Raw genomic sequence first — 16,204 nt, 5'->3', positions numbered from 1 at the left:
GAGTCCAAGTGATCTCATTGTTCAGTTCCCACCTATGAGTGAGAACATGCAGTGTTTGGTTTTCTGCTCTTGTGATAGTTTGCTAAGAATGATGGTTTCCAGCTGCATCCATGTCCCTACAAAGGACACAAACTCATCCTTTTTTATGGCTGCATAGTATTCCATGGTGTATATGTGCCACATTTTCTTAATCCAGTCTGTCACTGATGGACATTTGGGTTGATTCCAAGTCTTTGCTATTGTGAATAGTGCCGCAATAAACATACGTGTGCATGTGTCTTTATAGCAGCATGATTTATAATCCTTTGGGTATATATACCCAGTAATGGGATGGCTGGGTCATATTGAATTGTAAGCGCTCTGTATGTATTTTAGATACAAGTCCCTTGTCATATACGTGATTTGTAAATATTTTCTCAATTTCATGGATTGTTATTTTACTTCCTTGATAGTGTCCTTTGAAGCACGAAATTTTAAATTTTTGAGCATGTCCAGTTTGTCTATTTTCTTCTTTTGTTGCTTATGCTTTTGATGTCATATCTAAGAAACTGCTTATTTAATTTTAGAAGTTCTTTGCTTAAATATCTGGATACTAACTTTTTGCTTTTTATGTATTACAAACATCTTCACCCAGTTTGTGACTTGTGTCTTCACTCTATGGCTTTTTGAGACAGGGTTTTGCTTTGTTGCCAAGGCTAGAGTGCAGTGGCAGAATCATGGCTCACTACAGCCTCAACCTTAGGGGCTCAAGCAATCCTCCCACCTCAGCCTCCTGAGTAGCTGGGACCACAGGCATGTGCCACCATGCCTGGGCTACTTTTTAAATTTTTTGCAGAGGCAGAGTTTTACCATGTTGCCCAGCCTGGTCTGGAGCTCCTGGGCTCAAGAAATCCTCCCACCTTGGCCTCCCAAAGTGTTGACTTTACAAGTGTTAGCCACTGTGCCCTGCCTGGTATTTTTTAAAGGAGATTGTTTTGTAATTTATTAATTTATAAGTGCTACTCAGGAAAAAAATTAGATTGTATTTAGACATGTACTTAACAAGTGATCTTTTCAGAAAAGGTTATTTATTTATTTATATGTATTTATTTTCGAGACAGTGTCTTGCTCTGTCACCCAAGCTGGAGTGCAGTGGCATGATCATGGCTTACTTGCAGCCCCAACCTCCTGGGCTCAAACGATCCTCTGGCCTCAGCCTCCTGAGTACCTGGGACCACAGGCATGTGCCACCATGCCTAGCTAATTTTTTTGCTATTTTTTTGTAGCGATGGAATCTCCCTATTTCGCCCATCCTGGTCTAAAACTCCTGGGCTCAAGTAGTGAGCCTGCTGTCTCAGCCTGCCAAAGTGCTGGGTTTATGGGTACAAGCCACCACACCTGGCCCAGATACGGTTTTTTAAAAATATTAGAAGACTTCTAGAAAATCCAGGACAGTCACCACAAAAACAGGATGGATTATTTAAAAAAACACACACAAAAAACAGACAACTTTTTTTTTTTTTTTTTTGAGACAGGGTCTTAACTCTGTTGTCCAGGCTGGAGTGCAGTGGCATAATCATAGTTTATTGCAGCCCCGACCTCCTGGGCTCAAGTGATCCTCCCACCTCAGTCTCCTGAGCAGCTGGGACCTCAGGCATGTGCCACCAGGCTTGGTTAATTTTTACAATTTTTGTAGAGACAAGGCCTCCCTATGTTGTCCAGGCAGGTTTGGAACTCCTGGACTCAAATGATCCTCCCTCCTTGGTCACCCAAAGTGCTGGGATTACAGGTGTGAGCCAATGCACCCGGCCCTGATAAAGGTTTTTAAAATAAAAAATTTCAAACATACACAAAAAATAAAACAATATAATACACTCCCATGTTCTCATCATCTAGCTTTGATAATGATCAACGCCCTACCATTTGTTTCATCTCTTCACATTTTTTTCCTGGAGTATTTTCAAAGCAAACTCAAGATAACATTATCTTCAGAATCTATCTCTGATGAATAAGAAACGAAGGCGAAAAAAAACCTCCCACAATATCTTCATGGCATCTTAGAAGTTCTTAATTTTAACCAAGTCAAATGTATCAGTTTTTACCTTTATGGTTTGCACTTTTTGGTTTTGATTTGAGAAGCCCTTTCCTTTTACTGTGACTGTAATGATCTGGTCCTCTAATGTATTCTAAAAGATTTACACTTTTGCTTTTCATATTTAAGTCTTTAATGCAACCTGAAATTGTGTACAGTTCAAAGCACAGATCTAATTCCATTTTTTCCTACACGATAACTGATTGTCCTAACGTTATTATTGAAGTCTATCCTTTCCTCCTCTAACTGCAATGCATCTTGGTCGTAAGTTATTTCCTATATATAGACTAGTTTTAGGTTTCTCTATTTGGTGTCAATATCACACTCTCTCAAGCATGTTAGCTTGATGCTAATTCTTGTAATCTGGTTAAGACAAGTCACACACAGCCCCCTACTGGCATCCCCATTCTTTATAGGAGTATAAGGATTCTTCTCTCTTTCATATACATTTCAAAAAACAAAAATAAACAACTAATACCCTCTCAAATATAGAAATCAATTTTAGGGAAAACTGACATCTTTACAAAACTGTAACTTTTTTTTTTTTTTTTTGGAGACAGAGTCTGGCTCTGTTGTCCAGGCTGGAGTACAGTGGTGTGATCTCAGCTCACTGCAACTTCTACCTCCTGGGTTCAAGCAATTCTCGTGCCTCAGTCCCCTGAGTAAGCTGGGACTACAGACATGCACCACTACGCCCAGCTAATTTATTGCATTTTTAGTAGAGATGGGTTTTGCCATGTTGCCCAGGCTGGTCTTGAACCCCTCGGGAGCTTGGGTAATCCCCCTTGGCCTCCCAAAGTATGTGGATTATAGGCATGAGTCACTGCACCAGGCCACAAACTGTAACTTTTAATCCATGAACATGTAGGCCTCTCCATTAATTTCTTAAAGTGTCTCTTGATAAGGGGTGGGTGTGTGTGTGTGTGTGTATATTTTAATCACAGGTCTTACATATCTTTTGTTAGATGTATTCCTAGGCATGTGCTTTAATGCTCTGTAAAGTGTACCTTTTATGTAATCACATGCTCTACCCGTTGGTGCAGAAATATAGAAATGCAATTGATTTTGGAAAATTCTCTGATAAAGCCAATAATCTATTTGAACATTCTTTTTGGGTTTACAATCAAATATGTTGTCTGAGAATAATGACAGATCTGCCTCCTCCTTTCTGATCCTATGTCATTTCCTTGTCTTGGTTTACTTGACTGGTGAGGACGTCCGTCCCACTACATCACTGACTGGAAGTGACGGTGGGCTCCCTTGTCTTGCTCCTCATCTTAAGGGAATGAATACTTTCAAGGAATCCCAATTAAAATTATAATGTTTACCGTTGGATTTTGTAGAGATATTTTATTATTAGGTAATGAAAATTCCCTTCTATCCTAGGAACTTTTAAAAAAGTCATGAAGATACAAATGCTAATTCTGTATCCATTGAAAGAAGCATATTCTCCCCCTTTAATCTGTTACTGGAATAAATTACCTTAGTCAATTTTTACTTTTCAAATTGTAATTGTTTTATTTATTTATGTTTATGAAGTCCTAATTACTATACATGCATTTTTTTTTTTGGCAGTAGGGAGAGACCTTTCACAGATAAGTGACAAAAAAAAAAAGGGCAAGTAACAATTTTGTACAAGAAATTTAACACATTTTGTACAAGGTCTTCGCTTTGCTGACATCATCTGTACAAAGTCTTCTTAGTTTACTTGACTGTTACCATCAGTATCTGCTTCCCTGATAATTTCATCAACTTCTTCAACCGTTAACTTCTCTCCAAGGTTTGTCATCACATGGTGAAGTTCTGCAGCACTAATAGAGCCATTGCCATCCTTCTCAAACACACTGAATGTTCCTCTAATTTCTTCTTCACTGTCTGTGTCTTTTATTTTTCTTGCCATCATTGTCAGAAATTCACGGAAGTCAACTGTGCCATTACCATTGGGCATCTACTTCACTAATCATGTCCTGTAACTCTGCTTCTGTGGGATTCTGCCCAAGAGATGTCATTACAGCTCCCAATTCCTTTGTTGTTATAGTTCCATCACCATCTTTGTCAAATAGTGAAAAAGCTTCTTTGAAGTCTGCAATCTGCTCTTCAGTTGGCCAACCATGCTGCTAGCGCAACCAGTTTCTGAGACGTGACTACACAACCACTCAGTTCGCTTGCTCCACTCAGACTAATGTCAATTTCTAAATATTAAACAACTGTTGGCCAGGCACAGTGGCTCGCGCCTGTAATCCCAGCAATTTGGGAGGTCAAGGCAGGTAGATCACGAGATCAGAAGATCGAGACAATCCTGGCTAACATGGTGAAGCCCCGTCTCTACTAAAAATACAAAACTTAGCTGGGTGTGCTGGTACACACCTGTAATCCCAGCTACTTGGGAGGCTGAGGCAGGATTATTGCTTGAATCTGGGAGGCGGAGGTTGCAGTGAGCTGAGATCACACCACTGCACTCCAGCCTGGATGACAGAGCAAGACTCCGTCTCAAAAACAAAACGAAACAAAACAAAACACCAAAAAGAACAATTGTTGAATCTCTGGGATAAACCTAACTTGGTCATGATGCATTCACTTTTTAAACATTATTAGATTCAAGTTGCTATTATTCTATTGGGAATTTTTTGCCTTTTTTTTTGAGACAGAGTCTCATTCTGTCACCCAGGCTGGAGTACGGAAGTGTGATCTCGGCTCACTGCAAACTCCACCTCCCAGGTTCAAGTGTTTCTCTTAGAGAGTCTCAGTCTCCCAAGTAGATGGGATTACAGTCACCCACCACCATGCTGGGCTAATTTTTGTATTTTTAGTAGAGACGAGATTCACAATGTTGGCCAGGCCGGTCTTGAACTCCTGACCTCAAATGATCCACCTGGCTCGGCCTCCCAAAGTGCTGGGATTACAGGCATGAGCCACCGTCCCTGGCCTGAATTTTTGCATTTTTATCCACAATTAAGAATGTCTTGCAATTTTAAAACGTTTTCTGTAGACTGTCCTTGCCAGGTTTTGATATTAAGATAATAGAGTTGGAAAGTGTTCCCTCTTTTCTTATACTCTGGAATAGTTTGTAGACTGAAATATTTGTTCCTTGAATGTTTGGTAGGACTCACCAGTAAAACATAAAAGCCTAGTAATTAATTTGTGGGAAGATTTTTGTTCTTGATTCAGTTTCCATAATAATTAAAGGAATATTTGGATTTTGTATTTCTCCTTGAGTAAATATTTGTAAGTTAAATATTAAAATTGTATTCATCTCACCAAAGTTCTAAAAATATATCAGCATATCATCATAAAGTTATTCACAATATCTTCCTGCAATCTGTTTAATCTCCAAAGCATGTATAATAATGTCTCTAACTCATTCCTCTCAACTGTATGTTTATTTTCCTCTAGATCTTTATTATCATTTTTTGTTTTTACTTTCTTTTGACTTATTTTGTTTTTCTTTTTTTTTAACTACTTAAACCAGATACTTGGCACATTAACTTTCAGCTCCTCCTCTTCTCTCACTGCAATCATAAATTTTCCTTTAGGTATTACTTTATCTACATTTCTTAATTTTTTATATTAAACAACATTTTAAAACTATTACTATTATTCTTATTTTTTTTTGAGATGGAATTTCACTCTTGTCACCCAGGCTGGAGTGCAATGGCGCAATCTCAGCTCACTGCAACCTCCACCTCTCAGGTTCAAGCCATTCTTCTGCCTTAGCCTCCCGAGTAGCTAGGATTACAGGTGCCCACTACCATACCTGGCTAATTTTTGTATTTTTAGTAGAGACAGGGTTTCAGCATGTTGGCCAGGCTGGTCTCAAACTCCTGACCTCAGGCGATCTACCCGCCTTGGCCTTCCAAAGTGCAGGGATTACAGGTGTAAACCACTGTGCCCCACCAATTACGATTTTTACATTAGTTAACTCTTTTCTTAATTTCCAAAAATACGAGGATTTTTCCAGTATCTTTTTGTTATTGCATGGTGGTCAAGGAACATAGTGTTTGAAATGTGATTTAAGGCCTACTACATAGTTTCTGCAACTCCCCCATAGAAGCTTGCAAAGAATGTGCATTATGCAGTTATTTAGTGTGATGTTCTATACATGCCTATGAGATCAAGCCTGTTAATGATGTAGACAAAATTTCCATTTTGTTTTTCCCTGTTGCCCAGGCTGGAGTGCAGTGGCATGAACACAGCTCACTGCAGCCTAAATCTCCTGGGCTCAAGTGATCCCCATGCCTCAGCCTCACATGTGGCTGGGACCACAGGCACACACCACCATGCCCAGCTAATTTTTCAATTTTTTTGGAGAGACAGGATCTCACTTTGTTGCCCAGGCTGGCCTCAAACTCCTGGGCTCAAGTGATCTTCCTGCCTCAGCCTCCCAAAGTGCTAGGTTTATGGGTGTGAACCACTATGCACAGCCTCTTAAATTTTCTTATTATCAGAAACATTACTTATTATCAGACTGCTCAATCTAGCAATTACTGAGTTAGATTAAAACCTTCCAATATAAAGCTAGATTTACCTATTTTTCTTATGGTTCTGTTAATTTTTTGCCCAATGTACTTTTCATACATATGTATTTATTAAATAAAAAAAATTAAATATACTAAAGTAAGTTAATAAGAAAAGGTTGAGCACTTTCTTGGTGAACCTTTAGCCATAATGTAGTGACCCTCTTTATTTTTTGTTATGCTTTTTGCCTGAAAATCTATTTTGTCTGATAAATATAGCTACATCAGCTTTCTTTTTTTTTTTTTTTTAATTATACTTAAGTTCCAGGGTGTACGTTTGTTACATATGTACACATGTGCCATGTTGGTGTGCTGCACCCATTAACTCATCATTTACATTAGGTATATCTCCTAATGCTATCCCTCCTTCCTCCTCCCACAATAGGACCTGGTGTGTGATGATCCCCTTCCTGTGTCCAAGTGATCTCATTGTTCAATTCCCACCTATGAGTGAGAACATGCGGTATTTGGTTTTCTGTTGTTGTGATAGTTTGCTGAGAATGATGGTTTCCAGCTGCATCCATGTCCCTACAAACGACATGAACTCATCCTTTTTTATGGCTGCATAGTATTCCATGGTGTATATGTACCACATTTCAGTCTGTCACTGATGGACATTTGGGTTGGTTCCAAGTCTTTGCTATTGTGAATAGTGCCACAATAAACATACGTGTGCATGTGTCTTTATAGCAGCATGACTTATAAACCTTTGGGTATATCCCCAGTAATGGGATTGCTGGGTCAAATGGTATTTCTAGTTCTAGATCCTTGAGGAATCGCCACACTGTCTTCCACAATGGTTGAACTAGTTTACAGTCCCACCAACAGTGTAAAAGTGTTCCTATTTCTTCACATCCTCTCCAGCACCTGTTGTTTCCTGATTTTTTAATGATTGCCATTCTAACTGGTGTGAGATGGTATCTCATTGTGGTTTTGATTTGCATTTCTCTGACGGTGAGTGACGATGAGCATTTTTTCCTGTGTCTGTTGGCTGTATGCATGTCTTCTTTTGAGAAGTGTTGTTCATATCCTTTGCCCACTTTTTGATGGGGTTGTTTTTTTCTTGTAAATTTGATTGAGTTCTTTATAGGTTCTGGATACTAGCCCTTTGTCAGATGAGTAGATTGCAAAAATTTTCTCCCATTCTGTAGGTTGCCTGTTCACTCTGATGGTAGTTTCTTTTACTGTGCAGAAGCTCTTTAGTTTAATTAGATCCCATTTGTCAATTTTGGCTTTTGTTGCCATTGCTTTTGGTGTTTTAGATATGAAGTCCTTGCCCATGCCTATGTCATGAATGGTATTACCTAGGTTTTCTTCTAGGGTTTTTATGGTTTTAGATCTAACATTTAAGTCTCTAATCCATCTTGAATTAATTTTCGTATAAGGAGTAAGGAAAGGATCCAGTTTCAGCTTTCTACTTATGGCTAGCCAATTTTCCCAGCGCCATTTATTAAATAGGGAATCCTTTCCCCATTTCTCGTTTTTGTCAGGTTTGTCAAAGATCAGATGGCTGTAGATGTGTGGTATTATTTCTGAGGGCTCTGTTCTGTTCCATTGGTCTATATCTCTGTTTTGGTACCGGTACCATGCTGTTTTGGTTACTGTAGCCTTGTAGTATAGTTTGAAGTCAGGTAGCATGATGCCTCCAGCTTTGTTCTTTTGGCTTAGGATTGTCTTGGCAATGCAGGGTCTTTTTTGGTTCCACATGAACTTTAGAGCAGTTTTTTTCCAATTCTGTGAAGAAAGTCATTGGTAGCTTAATGGGGATGGCATTGAATCTATAAATTACCTTGGGCAGTATGGCCATTTTCACAATATTGATTCTTCCTATCCATGAGCATGGTATGTTCTTCCATTTGTTTGTGTCCTCTTTTATTTCACTGAGCAGTGGTTTGCAGTTCTCCTTGAAGAGGTCCTTTACATCCCTTGTAAGTTGGATTCATAGGTATTTTATTCTCTTTGAAGCTATTGTGAATGGGAGTTCATTCATGATTTGGCTGTCTGTTGTTGGTGTATAAGAATGCTTGTGATTTTTGCACATTGATTTTGTATCCTGAGACTTTGCTGAAGTTTCTTATCAGCTTAAGGAGATTTTGGGCTGAGACAATGGGGTTTTCTAACTATACAATCATGTCATCTGCAAACAGGGACAATTTGACTTCTTCTTTTCCTAACTGAATACCCTTTATTTCTTTCTCTTGCCTGATTGCCCTAGCCAGAACTTCCAAAACTATGTTGAATTGGAGTGGTGAGAGAGGGCACCCCTGTCTTGTCCTAGATTTCAAAGGGAATGCTTCCAGTTTTTGCCCATCCAGTATGATATTGGCTGTGGGTTTGTCATAAATAGCTCTTATTATTTTGAGATACGTTCCATCAATACTGAATTTATTGAGAGTTTTTAGCATGAAGGGCTGTTGAATTTTGTCAAAGGCCTTTTCTGCATCTATTGAGATAATCATGTGGTTTTTGTCTTTGGTTCTGTTTATATGCTGGATTACGTTTATTGATTTGTGTATGGCCATTACATAATGGTAAAGGGATCAATTCAGCAGGAAGAGCTAACTATCCTAAATATATATGCACCCAATACACGTACATCAGCTTTCTTTTGGTTGGTATTTCCCCAATATATCTTTTTCCAACCTTTTTCTTTCATCCTTTCTATATGCCTATGTTTAAGATTTTCTTGTTTTAATAGCCTAAAAGTAGATTTTTAGAAAATTCCAGGCTGACAATATAACTATTTCTGGTTGGCCATTTTCCCTTCCCTCCACTGCTCCCACCTTGTCCCTGCCTGATGTAGCAGCCACAGCCATCCTGTGAAATCCTCTGCTCAGAACCCCTTGATGGCTACCACTACACTCAGAAGACAAGTGCAAGTCCTCTCCTTGGCCCCCAGGGCCTGCATGATCTGGCCCCTTGTCATCTCTCAGCCTCATCTGTTCTCACTCTCCTCTGCTCTCTCATGCAACACGACAGCTCCACTTGAATTTCCCAATCACAGCAGTCACATCCCTCCCTCCAGGCATGTGCTCCCACTGTTCCCTCCACCTGGAATTCCCTTCTATCCATATCTGCCGGCTTATTCCCTCTTATTGAGTTCTTACTGCAAAGGCCATGTTCTCTACCTCCCCATTCTCTACCTTCTTTCACTGCTTTTTCTTTTTTTCCTCTCTAGAACATTTCCCACTATCTCATGTACTGTTTGTGTTACTTATTTGGTCTGTTGTTTGTCTCTCCTATTGGGGATTTTTGGCTGTTTTGCTCACTGCTCTACGGCTTGTGCCTAGTGCCTAGAATACTGCTGAACACACAGAAGATGCTTGGTCCATATTTGTTGCATTCATGAATCAGTCTTTGACTTTCACTGGAACATTGAATCGACTCACATTTTGGAAAGGACCAATGCTTTTATTTGTTTGTACTGTTTTAATCTGTGCTTTCTATTTGTTTTACCTCTTCCATGTTTCATTTTCTTCTTTGTGGATTTATCTCATTCCATTTTCTCTCTGCTACTTTGGAAGTTTTTTATTTTTTAAAATACTTTATTCATTTAACAATTGTAATATGTTAACTATGTAAAGCTAAAATTCATCAATAACCTTAACTTTTCACTGTACAGTATGAACTTAGATGACTTTAATTTTAAACCATCTGCTCTCCTTGATTTACATGATATGGTGGTTTGGATATTTTTGTTTTCTTTTTAACCTCACAAGAACATTATCATCATTTTGTTGCTCATTATGTTGTCCCCAATTCCTCCTGCATTTCAGGCCTTTCTTCTGGTATTATAATACCTTCCTCTGTCTGAAATACATTCTTTAGACTCCTTGGCAAAGGTCTACTAGTGACAAACCCTTTTGGGTGTTATGTGTTGGAAAATGTGTTTCATCCTCATTGATGAAAGATATTTTTGCTTAGAATACATCTATGGTTTAGTAAGTATTTCCTTTCCTCAGTGGCAACATTACACGGTATTTTTGTTCCCATTTTGCTGCTGAGAAGTTAGCTGTCAATCAGACTGGAATTGCTCTGGTAATCCTTCCACTCCCTCCAGGTGCTTTAACATCTTTTGACCTTATTGCTCTAAAGTATGATGTGTCTAGGTGTGGATTCCTTGTGAACCACTGCAATATGTGTATCTTTCACTAGTTCTGGAAAATTTTCAGCCATTATCTCTTCAAATATTGTCCCTTTCCATTTTTTCTTTCCAGAGCTCCAATTAGATATTTACTAAGCCTTCTCAATTGGCTTTCCACCTCTTTCTTTCTGTGCCGCATTCCCGATCATTTTTCAATTTTTTATTTATTTTTTGAGCAGAAGCGAATGTTTATTTAAAAACTTGAGAAGGCCAGGTGCTGTGGCTCATGTCTGTAATCCCAGCACTTTGGCTGAGGCAGGTAAATCATGAGGTCAAGAGATCGAGATCATCCTGGCCAACATGGTGGAACCCTGTCTCTACTAAAAATATAAAAATTAGCTGGGCGTGGTGGCATGCGCCTGTAGTCCCAGCTACTCGTGAGGCTGAGACAGGAGAAAAACTTGAGCCTAGAGGGCGGAGGTTGCAGTGAGCCAAGATCGTGCCACTGTACTCCAGCCTGGTGACAGAGCGAGACTCCGTTTCAAAAAAACAAAAAATTATATTTATTATAAAATATATACATTATACAATTATATATTATATGTAATAAATATTATCATATGTATATAAAAGCTTTAGAGTAGGAACAAAAAGAAGGAAAGTACACTTGGAAGAGGGTCAAGCGGGTGACTTGAGAGATCAAGTATGAGGTTTGACCTTTTGCCTTGGGGTTTTATATGCTGGCATACTTCTGGCATCTTGCATCTCTTCTCCCCTGGTTTTTCCCTTGGAGTAGGCTGCCCACATATGCAGATGCAGTTGTCTGCTAGCAGTTGGGAGGTGAGCATACGCAGTGTGTTTACTGGAGTTGTACACATGCTCACTTGAGGTGTTCTTCCCTTACCAGCCGAATGTCCCTAGGAGGTCATATGTCAGTTAAAGGCTACCATTTTGCATCTTAGTGCACATGCTCAAGCCCACTCCCCCAACTCCTGAGATCTTACCAGGAAGCTACTAATCATCAGTTTCAGGTTTTTCCTCTCTATAAGGAGACCGCCTTTCCCTGGTGCTGACTGCAACTGATTATTATTTTAGAGAGACAGTTAACAACTGCCTGATCATCACCTGATGGTCACCTCACATTCCTGGTTGCGGTGGGAGGGGGTAGGGCTGGAGCCCTTTCTTGCCATGCTCATGTCTGACTACCTACTGTAAGCTTTCCCTACTCAGGAGTCCAAGATCCCAATTCTTTGGGGAAAATGGATGAAAGTCAGTCTTCTGTAACTGCTTTCCACTGACAGAGAGGTGGTAGTTGGCTGTTCTGTGGGTTTTGGCCTGTTGCTAGCTGTCAGGGCAGGGTAGCTCCGTGGATTGGTGAAAGTGGGATCCAGCCAGGCTCAAGGGAGACAGGAGGAAGACTGTGCCTTTGTTTGTTCCCTGATGGGCAGTCTAGGGGTCTTTTGTAGAAGGGTGACTCCTGAATATTGAGAGGATGGTATCCCTCACTGAGGATCATCTGAAGCTTGACGGCAAGTAGGGAATGTATTCGAGTCACATAGCAAAGTATGTTACCGGCGGAAGGTATCCAAGTCACAGGGCACCAAAATATGTTAGTAGCAGTGAATCCGTATCCGTACGGGTCTGCCGCAGCCTCAATACTTGCCTCCTCAGAAGAAAGAATATGACTGAGGGGTATAAGGCAGAAGGAGAGACCAAGGCAAGTTGTAAAGCAGGAGTGAAAGTGTATTAAAAAGCTTTAGAGCAGGAAGGAAAGCACATGTGGAAGACGGTCAAGCAGGCAACTTGAAAGACAAGTGCCCAGATCACTTCTTTAAATACATCTTTGAGTTCATTAAATCTCTCTTCAGTGAACTGGGTCAAATCTGCAGGTAAGCCCCTCCACTGATTTTTAAACTTTAATTATTATTATTTTTCAATTCCAAAAGAGCTACTTAGTTCTATTTCAAATCTGCTTGGTCATAACTTTAATCTCTTGGTTTACTGTCTCTTTTAATTTCTCTAAACATGAGAGAAAATTTATTTTGCACGATTTGGCAATTTCAATATCTTAGTCTAACACTGTTATCTATTACTTTGCTGGCTTTGCTCAGGGTGCCACGTTTCTTTGTTTTGTGATTTTAAACTCTGATCTCATAAAACTTTACCTGTGAGAATTATTTGAGGTTTGGGTTGGAGGAGGATTCCTCCAGATAAAATCTGCATTTGATTCTGCTAGGTGCCTTAGGACCACCTTGAACTCTCAGTCTGAAGTTTTTCAGGCCACCTCCAGAATGTGAACAAGGGGTTCAGCCTGTGGTTATAAATTACCAGGGGAGATTCTCCTTCTCCACTCCACTTAGCACCAAGTTTCCAGATAGGCAATTTTCTTTCAATGCCTGAGGGTCTGAAGGGTGGATGAGAGGGAGGGTTTATTTTTAGTTGACTTACACATGGAGACTAGAGCTGGCACCCCGGGGTCCCATCTTTACGTGAAGGGTCTCCTACTAGGCTCGTCACCTTAAGATTTACCTATTGTCCCTTACATGCTGCCATAATTCTGGTACAGAGCTACTTCAATCCTCACTCCTGCCTGGTGATCCAGTGATGGGGTCATAAGAGCAGGAGAGGTATACAGAACGATGTTACTGCATTTGCCCCTCACTGCCTCTATGACCACGACTACAGCCCAGCTTTTCCCCAACATCCCCCACACCCTCTTTGTTCGTGGGACTTTGAAATACTAGCCACTGAAGCTAATCTATCTTTGTTTTTGCTTTAATGGTTTGGCCTGGAAATTCTGTCTTTTTTTTGGCCAAATGTCTACAGATAATACTGTCTTTATACACTCACTTGGCATTTATGAAATAAATGAAGTTATATCTTATTATGTTAGTCCTAAAGTCAACAAGCAACATAAACATAAAATATATTCAGAACTACCCTAAAAAGTCTTAAAGCACCTGTAAAATACATCATGTCAGTTTGGCAACTATCAGGGAGTCCAACAAACACACTTATTCTTCCATCCTTCTGTTCTTTCGTTAGCACCCAACTAATATGAGTGACTTATGTTTAGGGCCATAGAGAACGCAAACATTTTTAGACATTGTGATCAACATTTGCCAAGGTAAACTGCACTATGAGAATCACCTAGGAATGAACCGTTGAAGCCAAGAGCAGATTCACATCTCATGCTGATTTGGAAGCATAAGTTACCTGAGAGGAATGGTGGATAGACTCTCCTAAACTATTTAAACCATTGTTTCTTTTATTGTTTGGAGGGACATGGGGAGGGACTTTGTCTTGCATATATTGCTTATTTTCACTGCTATACTCTTAAGTGGTGAGACAACATCTTACAAATTTTCACATGACCCAGGGCACCCAGCATTTTATGGGTGGCAAAAGACTTCCAACTAACAATACAAAGTAGGCTTCTACAAACAACAAAAGGCCTGATGTGGTAAGTGGCAATCTGTACTTCCAGGCCAGTGCTTCTACCACCCATCAGCTGTCTGAAGGTAAGGGATATGCATTTTTTTTTTTTTTTTTTTTTTTTTTTGAGACAGAGTCTCGCCATGTCTCCCAGGCTGGAGTGCAGAGGCATGATCTTGGCTCACTGCAAGCTCCGCCTCCCTGGTTCACGCCATTCTCCTGACTCAGCCTCCCGAGTAGCTGGGACTATAGGCCCCTGCCACCATGCCTGGCTAATTTTTTTGTATTTTTAGTAGAGGTGGGTTTCACCGTGTTAGTCAGGATAGTCTCAATCTCCTGACCTCGTGATCTTCCCGCCTCAGCCTCTCAAAGTGCTGGGATTACAGGCGTGAGCCACCGCATTTTTATAAGATCCTATGACTCATAGCTTTTCCAGTTCAGTTAAAAAAAAAAAAAGTTCATCACGAATTCCCTGCCAATAAAGAAGGCCCTAAGCTAGGCAGGTGTGGTGATGCATGCTTATAATCCCAGCTTAGGAGGCTAAGGAGGGAGAATCATGTGAGCCCAGGAGTTCAGGATTCAAGACCAGTCTGGGCAACATAGCAAGACCCTGTCTCTAAAAAAAAAAAAAAAACAGAAAAAAGAAAAAAAGAATACAGTAAAAAGAAAAAATTACCATCTGGAAAATGGGGCAAATGAAGAAGGCCCAGACCTCAAATGTTATGAATATATAACCAAAGTTATTTTTCTCCCTCCAAGGTCTGAAGTGAGTAAGAAAAATAAAATTAAAACCTTAATTTAAAATATTACCTAAATGCAAAGACGTTTACCTCTTAGATTTGTCCCTAAGGCCTTTCCAACTGATCTGGACAGCCCTGGTAGTATCTTCTGGCAACATTTTGGTTTGATAAGAAAGGAAGTGAATGAATCAATTTATTTATATCCTGAGTGACATTAGCAGAAACGGACAGCTGGGGCGTGTGCGCCAACCTGCTGCCCCTCACCTTCCTGGGCATAGCTCCAGTATGTAGGAATGAATAACACAGGCACAAGAGCATCAGATCCATTTCATGAAACCCTGCCTGGGTGTCACAAAGGCGCCGGGCACAGCTGCAAGGGGTTTGTTCAGAGCAAAGACAGCCCAAGGAACTCTGCAATGCAGCCACATGGGACTGGGGAGCTGCTGACTACAGCAGCACCACCAAGCCCTCATGCCCTCCCAGAAATCCTTTTCAATTTCTCATGAGCAGTGCAGGCATCTGGTTCAGTTCAGATGCTAAAACCAACAAGAGCTCAAGTTTCCATCCATGGGGGAAGATTTCCTTTCTATTCGCAAATGAGTGTTGAGTAATTTTAATAAAAAGGTATTTTAAGGAATTCTACTATAAGGAATTATAGTCATTAATACAACAAGCCTAATTCTTCTAAGAAAAATGCACATAACTCATTTCTGAAGATATATTTAACTCTTACAAAATCTGTAAAAAACCATGTTCCCCTTATTCTGGATCATTTTATTACAATAAACCCATCAGATGGGCATGATAACATTTTATCATGGAATACAGAGATATAAATCTCTGAATGACTTTCAAATGTCATTCAGTGAAAAGTGTTTCTTTTCACAACTACATTTAGATAGCAAGTATCCTAAGGGAAGACGGATTAACATGTTTGACAGAGGTTTTTTGGCATAAGAATACTTAGTAACCAACCTTTTATGAAAATTTAAAAATTTTAAGGCTGATTAAAATCAAAGTTCTTGGGATCTAATTCTATGATGTATCTACCATGCTAGTTTCGAAGCATAACCTACTTGAGTATATCTGGTGAATTTTTATATAAACATATAAAACCTAGATTTATAAAAAAATGACTGAATTATTAAAAGGAGAGTGACTTATTTTATGAAGTGTTTCTTTACTTTCTTAAAAAGACTTAATGTTTTTATAGGGAGCTCTGGTAATGAAGAGTGGTAGAGTAAAACAATGCTACGAGCTATAAACTGATTTATGCTATTCACAAGCCTCAAACCTCTGGGATTTAAGGATAATGATTTTTGCTTTCTGCTCACTGGAGAAAATCTTTGGTGGGGCATTA

The 16,204-nt window shown here is 39.7% G+C and overlaps 1 protein-coding gene and 1 pseudogene across 2 annotated transcripts in view; both read right to left on the bottom strand.

The window, feature by feature from the left end:
* Positions 1–16,204, bottom strand: part of TTLL5 (tubulin tyrosine ligase like 5) — a 292,858-nt gene that overhangs the window by 3,195 nt on the left and 273,459 nt on the right. The gene's annotated exons all lie outside the window — the stretch shown is intronic.
* LOC112629304 lies at positions 3,771–4,019 on the bottom strand (annotated as a pseudogene).

Source organism: Theropithecus gelada, chromosome 7b (genome assembly GCF_003255815.1).
Source record: "Theropithecus gelada isolate Dixy chromosome 7b, Tgel_1.0, whole genome shotgun sequence".
In the NCBI taxonomy this organism is placed as follows: Eukaryota; Metazoa; Chordata; class Mammalia; order Primates; family Cercopithecidae; genus Theropithecus; species Theropithecus gelada.
Note: the sequence above shows the minus strand (reverse complement) of the source record. Positions and strands in the feature narration are given on the sequence as shown.